The sequence below is a fragment of the Onychostoma macrolepis genome, chromosome 25 (genome assembly GCF_012432095.1).
Source record: "Onychostoma macrolepis isolate SWU-2019 chromosome 25, ASM1243209v1, whole genome shotgun sequence".
Classification (NCBI taxonomy): domain Eukaryota; kingdom Metazoa; phylum Chordata; class Actinopteri; order Cypriniformes; family Cyprinidae; genus Onychostoma; species Onychostoma macrolepis.
Window position 1 is genome coordinate 16,106,221 of NC_081179.1, and position 12,111 is coordinate 16,118,331.

General features: G+C 35.9%; 1 protein-coding gene across 1 annotated transcript in view; it reads right to left on the reverse strand.

The window, feature by feature from the left end:
- LOC131534743 (transient receptor potential cation channel subfamily M member 1) overlaps nucleotides 1-11,289 on the reverse strand; it is a 40,618-nt gene extending 29,329 nt beyond the window's left edge. Inside the window, exon 1 of the mRNA XM_058767795.1 lies at nucleotides 9,914-11,289. The gene's annotated coding sequence lies outside the window, so the exon portion shown is untranslated. The remainder of the gene's footprint in view (nucleotides 1-9,913) is intronic.
- Between the last annotated feature and the right edge of the window lie 822 nt (nucleotides 11,290-12,111).

Here is a 12,111-nt window from a genome sequence, read left to right on the forward strand (position 1 = left end):
AGTCCAGTTCATGAACTCATATGAACTAGTTCATTTTAGTGAATCATAAACATACAGTGTGACAAGTGTAAAGTGATTCATGAACAAATTACTCTTAAGAGGCAGTTCTTTATAGTGAATTACAAACTTAAGTGAGGTGTGGACTGTCTGGATAACTTCGAATGACAAATAATTCTAACGATCTCGTTCTTTTTAGTGAATCGAATCCAAACAGCAGGATCAGTATAATCCAATTCAAGAACAAATGACTCTTATGAACTGTTTTTTAGACAAGTGTACATGTATTTTCACAACTTTTTATGAGTTTTAGTAGTTTTTTGAAAGTTTATTTTTTTTTCATAAAGATGTTTCATCAGCTGAACAATCGGTATGTTGTTAAACAACATTGAACACACTGTACTTCTATCTCTCACAGCCTCATTTTCATTCCTGTCAAAAATGTAAAATATGGCACAACCCTGACAAAACTATTTTGTTTTTTAAAGCAGTTCTTTTAATGAATAGTTCAAAAAGATGAGTTACTGGTTTGCGTCAGTCTAAAAAAACACTGTGCTGTATAATTTACAGCATTAGCGAAGAGTAGACTTCTTTCATAAGCAAACAAACTGGACATTACAAATGAAATGTACTCGGATGAATTGGAATCAAATCAAAGCAATTTAAAAATCGAGAGCTTGTAAATCAGAATTTAATTTAAACCTGAAATTTGTATCGAAATCCAGTCCTTGCAGATAAAATGAACTCATCAGACGCTGAGGTGGATCAAAGGCGAATATAACTATGCAGTGAAAAACACTGTGCAGCAACTAGGGACATTCATAAAACATGTCCATCTTTAAAGCTCAGACTTTGATTCTACATTTCAAAAATAACAGTCAGCGTAAAATTTCATCCAAGCCATGGATTGGAGTCGGCCTGTTAGCATCTGTTTAATCTTGCTGATGATAGCTGTCTTGCCTTGTATTTATGGGACCTTATCTGTGGATGTATTATCTGAAGCACAGATGGTGTGTGTGTGTGGGGGGGATGGGGGTCACAACAAATGGGAAGGAAATGGCGTAATTGGCTATGCTTCAGTAGAGTGGACAGAATATACCTGCTCAAGTTGACTATGGGCAAAGGCTAAATGAGATTAGAGTGTGCCATGTGGCATATGTGAAGAGGAGACCCAATATACTTGAACGTTTTAGCCTTTAACTGAACCCTAAAGCTAGCATTCATGTTATCTAAAATATATATACTGTATTCAGGCAAAATAACACATTGAGATTTCGTTAGTCATCTGCATGACTAAAGGCTGTCCCTGTTCACAAATATTTGACCCACTTTCACAACGTTCTGAACACTGTGCTCTTTAGAAGAACTTGAGAACTAGCAGCAGCACAATTCAGAAAGAGGAATTCCCAGTGACAACATTTACCCAGTGTTTAGTTGCTATGCAGCATAAAAGGAACAAGGATTTTCAAATAACACTTTGGATATTCCCATTACTCAGCAACTCCATTTACTCTTTTAATCTAATTTTTATCTAAACAGTATAGGTAAACTGTGTTATGAATTACTGTTGCTAATACTTAGTGATTTGAACGAACACCTGACTAAGCACCAATATTAAAATGTTTATTGATTGATTGATTGCCATGGCCAATATAAAAAAAAAAAAGTAAAATGTCAAATTCTACAAGTACACATAGTGACAGTATGCAAGATGGATATTAATTTTGAGATTTGCAGCTAAATCTGACAGTTTTTATGATTAGCTTCGGGAACATTATATGAGCATAAGCATGCACAATTAAATATCCAATATTGGCAGATACCAGTGAATTAAATAACCAATATGGTACCTATACACAGAGCTGGGTAGTAACTGATTACATGTACTCTGGATTACATAATCAGATTGCAAAAACTCTAAGTACTTGTAATTAGATTAAATTTCATTTTAAAATACTCATAATCAGACTACAGTCATTTTTTTTAACGATTACATGTTAGCAATAAATTATTCATAATTCATAACTCCACTTTTTTTTATCTTATGAATGTTCCTTTCTAAAATACACTCAAAAAAATGATTCGGTCTAAATTGACATTTTATGTAATTCAATTGCATTACAATTTTCCATTCATTTAAATTACATAGTTTTAACATAAACAAATCAATAAACTTAATGTGATTCATATGCATCAGTCATACGTGAATGAAACAGGTAAGATTTATGTAATAATTCACAGCAAAGTCCCCACACTGCTCAGTGTTCATTTGTTTCCACACTACAGAGTGTTAAAGTAACATTGAAGCAGTGTTGAGTTAAGGAGATAATTATGTGATGATTGATCATTAATGATGAACAGCTGCTGTTATCAAGAAGAATCACCGAAGGAAAGAGAAATACAAGAACTACAACTGACTTCAGCCACAGACGAAGATGAAATCAACTGAAAAAAAAGAAGACATTAAATCTCTCAAAATCTGATTAAACAGCATCAGATTGACCAGATTGACTTTATTTCTGTCAGACTTCTAGAGAAGCTCTTATTGAGAATTAACAGAGGTTTAGATGCTTTATTGTTTTGTTTGAAATCACCATCAAAGAGACCAGTGTTTCCTTTTGTTGGACTCTTGACCCTTGATACTTTGGTGTTACTATTGTATTGGTTGCTTTAACTGTGTTTCTATAAGACACACTTAGCTTAGCCAGCAAAGCCAAGGAAAAAAAGAGTTGTGGGTAGATGATCCACTGATCTCATTTCAAGTCCAATATCTGATTATATAGATGTCATACCGCTTTAGTTTTTTTTTTTGTAGCTTTAGATCTTGCAGTATTGTAAATATCAGATCATTTGAATAATTTAAAAATCACTTTGTGCACACAATGTTTTCATCTGTAGCAATTCAAAGACCACAGACATCAAGAATCAGTGTATGAATCTCAACAATGGTGACAGTCAACAAAATATTCAGATAAAACTCTGAACATCACAAAACAAGCTACTAAAAGTCACAACTAAAACAGCAAACGTAAAATAAAATAGTAAGAATAAAAGAAAATAATCAGACAATTCAGCTGCATTGTTTATTCATGCTGCAATGCATGCTGGGATACATGGGAGAGTCTTGTACTATGCTGGTACCCAGCATGCATTGCAACATGAAGCATTTTCTTGACTGTCACCATTGTTGAGATTCATACGCTGATTCTTGATGTCTGTGGTCTTCGTATTGCTGCAGATGAAAACTTTTGTGCACAAAGTGATTTGTAAATTATTCAAATTATCTTTTACAATGCTACTAGATCTGAAGCTATGAAACAAATCCACACATATTCGTAAGACATTGGACTTGAAACTAGATCGGTAGACCATCTGCCCCCAACTCTATTTTTTCTTTTTTCTTAGTTTCACTGGCTAAACTAAGTGTGTTTTATATAAACACACAATTAAAGCAACCAGTGTAATAGCAACACCAAAGTGTCAAGGGGTCAAGAGCCCAGAGCCCAACAAAAGGAAACACTGGTCTCTTTGATGGTGATTTCAAACAAAACAATAAAGCATCTAAACCTCTGTTAATTCTCAATAAGAGCTTCTCTAGAAGTCTGACAGAAATAAAGTCAATCTGGTCAATCTGATGCTGTTTAATCAGATCTTGAGAGGTTTAATGTCTTTTTTTTCAGTTGATTTCATCTTCAGCTGTGGCTGAAGTCAGTTGTAGTTCTTGTGTTTCTCTTTCCTTCGGTGATTCTTCTTGATAACAGCAGCTGTTCATCATTAATGATCAATCATCACATAATTATCTTCTTAACTTCAGCACTGCTTCAATTCTACTTGAACACTCTGTAGTGTGGAAACACATGAACACTGAGCAGTGTGGGGACTTTACTGTGAATTATTACATAAATCTTACCTGTTTCATTCATGTATGACTGATGCATATGAATCGCATTAAGTTTATTGATTTGTTTATGTTAAAACTATGTAATCTAAATGGATGGAAAATTGTAATGCAATTGAATTACATAAAATGTCAATTTAGACCGAATCATTTTTTTGAGTGTAGCCTACTGCTTATATACACTCAGAGTCTTCCAGTTTTGTGGACATTCACACAGAGATCAGTCATTATTAGTCAGGTGGCTACACAGCATTTGACCACTGGATTTACAAAATCACTTCAGGTTTAAAAAGTGTTTCAACATTGCATCAACTGCTGATGAACACACTTTATTTGAATTATCACTCAGTAGGTTATTTAACCATGTATTAGTACTGTGTGTCTTTAGAAGTCTTTTGTGTTTCAAACACATTCAAATGCATAAATTAATTTCTTATTAACATGTAATGCAGGCATTCCCAAACTTTTTTGCCATCTCAACCTCTTTGACCTAATATATTTATACTTGAAGTACCCCATGAGATTTTAAGGTAACAAGTCAATAATTACGTTAATAATAAATGTTCACGGTTCTCTGACATTGGTTAATGGTCACATGACATGCAGGTAAACTGGTTTTATATTAATATTGTACAACATTTTCCTATTTAAAATTAACGTGATAAACGAGTTAAGTCAAAAGTAATCCAAAAAGTAGTCTGATTATATTTCTTAAAATGTGTAATGTAATGGATTATAGATTACTAACTACAATTTTTCTCATGTAATCTGGAATCAGTAATGGACAACAATTTGTAAGTGATCTACCCATCATGCATCACTACTTATAACCCCACAGATTAGAATGGTATTTCAAATCATGCAGCTTGTTGAGAAGAAGTGTGCTCTTCCTTTTCCATCAGACTTATGATTTTCATATGTAAGATCATAAAAATCCCATAAAGACTGCAATTGGGCTCTTTTAACTTCTGGGCAAGTACGCAAGCACCCAAAACACCCTAGCAACATCCTAGCAACAAGCTAAAAACCACACATAACACTCTACTAATACCATAGCAACCACTTACCTAGCATTGTGGCTGCAAGTTCTAGACATTAAGCAGCATTATTTTCAGCAACTGTATTTTCTTAATTTTTTTTTTTACAAGTTTCAACAGACGTCTTGTGCAACAGTCTCCTAATATTCAAGGACAGGAACTGAAAGTGTGCAGTTTCCATGAGAAAACAAAAAGCAATCGAATCAGTATTGAATCAAGTGATCATCTTTACATCCCTTTACAACCTTTGCTTTTTCATCCAACACACATTCAGCCAGGGTAGTTTTATTTTGATATGACAAAAAAAAGTGCTCAGTTCCGGAGTATCTAATGGCAATACAAAACAGCCTCATGGGTAATAAAATGTGAGCCCCACAGGCAAGGCCTCTGCTTTTCGTGACTCAGAAGTTGTCAGTCCTGTTCTACTATCTGTCTGGGTCTGCTTCAGAGGGACACGCTGCTTCCGTAGGGGCTGCTGTCTCACTGGTAATTGTACTGTAAGTGGGTGTGTGTTTGGGGTTGCGCTGTAATTTGCATGGTGCCTGCTGTCTGGGTGAGGCTCTGACTGAACCGACTGAACTGAGACCCAGTGATGTTGGTCACTTGCATGGGTCTCGTAATTGCCGGTTTGCTAAGAGAACCAAGATGGGATGTTTCTTTAGGTAGACATGGGGTTGTGAAGAATTGGAGGGTCTCTTCCACTTAAGCTTATTTTACACAAGCCACTAGCACAGTCAATTCTCTAAAAGACACTAAAATTAATACTAAAAGTGTTTTTGTGATATATAAATCTAAAAAGTGATACATAATGACAGTTGCCAGGCTTAATTGATGTACCGCCTGAAAAGGAAAACTTTAAATAGATTTATACTGTAAATTTATATTCAGTTGAATGTTTGGTAAAAAATGGTACCAAATTCATCATTAAAAAAATGGATATTGCTAGATGGTCCACAGGGTCATACACACAAAGACAAAACACCTTCAGGGAACACAGAGACACAAAAATAAACCTTTAAAAGCATTAAATAACAGAAATGAAACACCCTAATGTACATCACTGATTAAAAAAAAAAGTGAACATACAAAATTACTTACATAAAATATAATCATATGTCACACAGAGACTTCTGGGAATGTCCTTTTACTGTTTTTCACTTTAAATTATAATGGTAATTAATCATTTTCGCTTAAAATAAAATAAAATAAAATATAATGTAATGTGAAGTTAACCATTTGCAATTTGTCATGGCATATGGTAAGGTAACTTAAATATTAACAAATTAACAGGTTTTTAGCATTTTTACAGTGACTTGTTTTAAAAAAAAAGTTATATTATGTGATATTTCATACATATACATATATGAAAATGCCAACATGATCTCACAGAATTCCGTGTAATGTTCACGGACTTAATTCTGTGAGATCAGGTTGGAAAATGCCACTAAATTTTGATTTCTAACTTTAAGGAAGTGGTTTGCTGCATATAAAATGCCTTTTTTAATTGTTGTATTATTATTATTAAAATACTAAAATAAATGGCATTTGTAGATCTACACTCTGTGGTGCTATCAAATTAGTCTGTTTATTTGAGAATCCAGACCAGCCTGACATAGCAACAACAACAACTCAACCAATAGCGAAGGTTTAGGGTGTGGCTATTGGTTTTGATGACCAATGGCAGTTAGGAAACATGTTTGAAAACAGTCTTTATTTTGCAGAACCTTTGAAGATTCCAGTGGCACAGAAACACACACTTGCATACTCAGCGCATTCATTCTGCTAACTTCCTACTGAAGTCAAACAAACATATCTAGGTGAGTTGTTTGTGACTGAATTGGTTTGTCTGCATGCAGTACACACAGGGGAGCTCGATCAGGTTTGTCTCTATGCATCAACACCCCCATCTCCCCATAGACTACAACGCTGAACCCAACAATTGAAAGATCCACCTCCCTCCTCTGTCTGTCTCTCTCTCCCTCCTCCTCTCTGTCTGCTATCCTCCCCCTTTCTCTGGGGCCGTGCCAAGATCCCACTGCACCCGAGCGTAAACTCCAGCAGAAGCTGGTGACAGGCGATCACATCAGCATTACTTTGCATCACGTTGTTATATTGGGCTAATGAATGATATCAGCGGTTGCTCTAATAATGTAACCAGATACACATTATGCAACGCTGCAACTGCAGGGCATGTTAGTACGTAATTGCAAACTGCGTGCGGCATTATGGTTAAAGAGTTTCCTGAAAACAACAGGTGTGGATGTGAATCACACAAACTGAAGTATGTTTACAAAGATCAAGAGCAATGCCAAAACAGGCTTACAATATCATTTATAATGACATGGGGATTTCTAAGCATCAAGTGTGGATTTGAATTTTGGCTTTCACCTGGGGAGACACATGAGGATAAACATAATATTTACTTAGGTGAATCTGGAAAGAAATGTGCTTGACTGACACGATTTTGTCTAAATACGTTTAAAATAAAACACTACAAACTGAAATCATTTTACATGCTACAAGAGACTTTATGCATCACAGCAATACTATGTATAGGCTACAGTATGAAAAATGGATCTTCTTTTTGACATTTGCTAAAGATTACATTTAACAGTATTGTTAAATTATTGTTTTTAAAGTCCATCCCCTGTTGTGCTCTCACATCAAAATCCACCTATTATCCATCCAAATATTTGTTTAGAACCGTTTTGAACTGTTTACGCTTGTAAACAGAGCTTGATGTGTGCATATTTCTCTCCTGATTCAGGCGAGATGAACTTTTCACCAGAGAAAGCAACGTTATGGACTCATATAGTTATAAATGTCTTAGGGCTGCAACAACGAATCGATTAAATCGATAAAAATCGATTACTAAAAGCGTTGGCAACGAATTTCATAATCGATTCGTTGTGTCGCGCGACGCGGAGACGTTTGATTATTAAAAAAAAAAAACTTTAGTTGAGCGCGGAGCGGAGTGAACACACTCGGTCTCTCTCGCGCACGGATGCTAGCAGAGTTTGGCGCCTCATAAATAAAAAACAAAAAGTAAAAAAAAAACAACAAAAAAAACGAGCGGAGGTAGAGGAAAGATACATGGCGGAGGCAGAGAAATCCGTGCGACCCAAGTCATCCAAGGTGTGGGAGCAGGGGCGGCGTTTGCGTATGGCAGAGTATGGCAGTTGCCATACCCTAGCCCAGTCAGGTGCTGTGAAAAATTATCCAAACTTGAGTCGCTTATAATTCGTTTTATTATTTTAAATCAGAGAGTTTTAAAAATAGTAAACCAATGATAAGCATTAAAATAACTTGTCAGTAAAACTTGAACGCCATTGGATCATCGAGCTCTCAGCGAGACCTCGTACCTTCACCCGCCTCCGTTCAGATTGACGCGCGCACAGCCTGGAGAAGATGAGATCTCTGCTTTTTCGCAATGCAAGGGTGAATAAATAATTGGTGTTTGAATAGTACAGCGTTTTCTTTACTCAAACACTATGTCAGTAAAGGATAATGTTTTTGTGTGTTTGAAGAGTGGAGAAGAATTAGTTATTTGCTGTCTATATACGTTTTAAATATCCTGTGCATTATGTGCATAAGCGCTTAATTTGAGATTTTGGCCAAGTGTATTAAACGACAAGAAAAAACTAAGCGCCCATATAGCTACAATCAAAGTTATATAACCTGTAAAAGTTGATGAAAGCATAATGCACTTAATGCACTGCATAACAGTTACAGCCGTTCTAACGACAGACAAAACACTCCATCTCCGTCATTCTCTGGTCAAAAACATTATTAACTCCATTTGAGCTTGATTTTCATATAATGTTAAGTGCAGGTGTCTGATACAATACCAACGCTAACGACGCAGTGTTGTTAAATTATTTAATTTTTTGCACTTTTAAAAAATCTGATTCATCGATTAATCGAAAAAAATAATCGACAGATCAATCGATTATTAAAATAATCGTTAGTTGCAGCCCTAAAATGTCTTAATTATTTGTTTGTTATAACATCTTGTGAAGCTGCATGTTTAACTGGTGGAGTTGTGTGAGTTACTTGTGGATTATTGTAATGTTTTTATCAGCTGTTTGGGCTCTCATTCTGACGGCACCCATTCACTGCAGAGGATCCATTGGTGAGCAAGTGATGCACTGCTAAATTTCTCCAAATCAGTTTAGATGAAGAAACAAACTAGCCTACATCTTGCATAGCCTGAGGGTGAGTGAATTATTTAGCAAATTACCTTTTTGGGTGAACTATGCCTTTAACTGACCTTTATATGACTGCACCATATATAACAATTTGGGAGATGAGCATGAACTGGCTGAAAAATGTTACAGTGCTGCAACTGTAGGCTACAGTCACTTTAGGAAGTAAACTACATTGCCTAACCAAACTAACATATATTCAATGACACTGAAAACATAACACTGCCATTAAGTTTAGTGTCAATTCTGACAGTAGAACATATGCAGTCAATACTAGCACTAATGGATACAGAAATACTGTTTATTATTGCACTACAAACTACTTCTTACAGTATTGACTAACACTGTACTGTACTGATACTGTGACCTGTTGATGAGCTACAGTTCTCTACCCACTTGCTCCCTCTAACCTAGTCAATATTTAGAATTTTTCATGACTAAACTAACTTACGATTATGCAACTTTCATTTGATATTGTATTTCCACACGAATAAGATTCCTATTAAGTAGACTCTTGAATTAAACAAAATAGGATAACCACTTCCTGGTAAGCCCTTCTGTAGAATCAATGCATCACGTACATTGTGCACACGTTCCCACATCCGACCTAGACAGTCATCTGATGCCCGATAGATATCTTGTTTTATAACGATGTTTGTTTGGAGTGCGAATGCGTCGCTGCGCGTTCGGCTAGCATCGCGTGTCTAGCAGAGCAGTCTAGCACAATTTGGTGACGCAAGGGAGCTATTAATATCACAGGAACGGGATGTACTCACTTCTGCAGCGGGTCACTTGAGGACAAACACAGTGTACAACATTTCTGGAACACTGCAGTTTTTGGTAAGGTTGCGAGAAAAGATATAAGTTTTCTGGCTGGAATAACACGTTTCGTCGTGTGAGACGCAGCGCAGTGGGTTTGGGGAAAGAGAGTTGAACGCTGCGCAGCCCCGATGAGCCTCGCCCACTTGTGAACCCGTTGACTCGCTGCACTCGGATCAAAACAACCATACAAAGAATGTGCACACAACGGGGGAGGGTTTTGTTTTCAGTCTGAGGGGTAGAATACATCTTTGTGGCTACCATTATGTACTATTTGAAACTAAGTGTTCATGGACGGTGCAATTAAACATCTATTTTAGTAGTAGATTAATAATTTTAGAAAATGCCTCTCAAATTAAAGGGATAGTTCACCCCCAAATTAAATGTATGGCATCATTGGGCTACTTAGCCTCTTGTTCAAAACGTGACTTTTCCCTTTCTTCTAAAGAATGTTGTTTTCATTGAAAGTGAACTGTAAAGCTCTGAAAAGTCAAAAGTAGTAGTGATGATCGATTCATGAACAAATCTTTTTTGTTGGATTTATTTCAATGAATCAGTTGATTTAGTTCACAAAACACAGTGGGTGATTAATTCATGATTCAGACTGATCTGGTTCTCAATTTGATCTGACTCGACTGATATATGAGCAAATCGTTCAGCCTGCATTTATGAACTGGATGACCAGTTTACTGACCAAGTGTGCCAACGCAATCGAAGAACGATTCATTCGCAAGTCAGAGATTATTACTTCTCTTATAGAAAGGGTTAGTTCACCCCAAAATAAAAATTATATAATTAATTCCTCATGCCGTTCCAAACCTGTAAAACCTTTGTTCATCTTCAGGACACAAATTAAGATATTTTTAATGAAATCCGAGAGCTTTCTGACCCTGCATATGCAACCGACATGTTCAAGGCCCAGAAAGGTAGTAAGGACATTGTTAAAATAGTCCATGTTCTACATAAGAATGCTGGCTCCTGCGTCAGCAGCATCACATGCATACGTCGTAGTACTCTCATGAATGCGTGTTGAAGACTGATGCATAAGAGAAGAAATTGTTAAATAAAGTTGTAATTTTATTTATTTATTTATTTTTTGCACACAAAAAGTATTCTCGTAGCTTCATAAAATTATGGTTGAGCCACTGTTGTCACATGGATTACTTTACATGGAATACACATGGATAGACCTACATTTCTTTTGCTTTTTGCTTTACTCACTTGTGCATCACAATATGAAAGAAAAGGATTGGTCGCTACTTCCATTATTACATTGTGAATTTAACTGAGTCACCTTAGTTATCATTTTAATTGCCACAATATGTTTTAAAAGTCTAAATTTCAAAGCTTAAGGCTAAATATTTTCTGAATAAATAAACAAAACAAAAAAAGTGATACAACCGTCTCTGCTTCCTCCCTAACTCTCGGAGCTCTTGTTCAAGATAACACACATTATTGCCTGCTATTTTACCTCACTGTGTTGTGCAACTCGATAACAGTGGTTTTGTGTACAGTGCATAATTGTTTATGTCTCCAAAGTCCAATTCTGAATGCAAAAAGCATGCGTCAGATATAGTTGAGAGACTAATGAATTCCATTCAAGGCCATAATAACAAATACTTTACAACCTCAGCATGTGAGAACATGCAATAATACCTATACCTCCTGCACTCAGTAAAAATATATGCCATAAAAACCATGCATTATGCAGCAAAGGTGAGGTCAGCTAAATAATTCTGTAATTAAAGCAAAAGTCCTGCTTGATTATTGAAAAATAAATTATTGTATGTGTATATATCCCATATTAGCTTGTCACATGGCTACTTACAAAGACTGTTTATCACAGTCCTTTAGGGTCATTGTTGAGCAAATTTAGCTCTGAAATCACAAACACTTGAAGACGGCATTCACACGCTATAGCAGCTGCATTTCTCATTTTGGTTTCATAAGTTTTCCAGACAAACAATATGTTTGAAAGCAGAAATGCACACCCACTGCACTGGCTTCAAATAATGTAATTCAAAATATAGATGTTTATATACTGTGTGTACTGTGTATGCAGACCTATGGAGTTAAAGTTTCCATAAAGAGTCAGTGGTCACTTTATGTTTGTGTTTAGCCTTGTTTTATTGTGGTCAGTTGGTCTGCCCTCAGA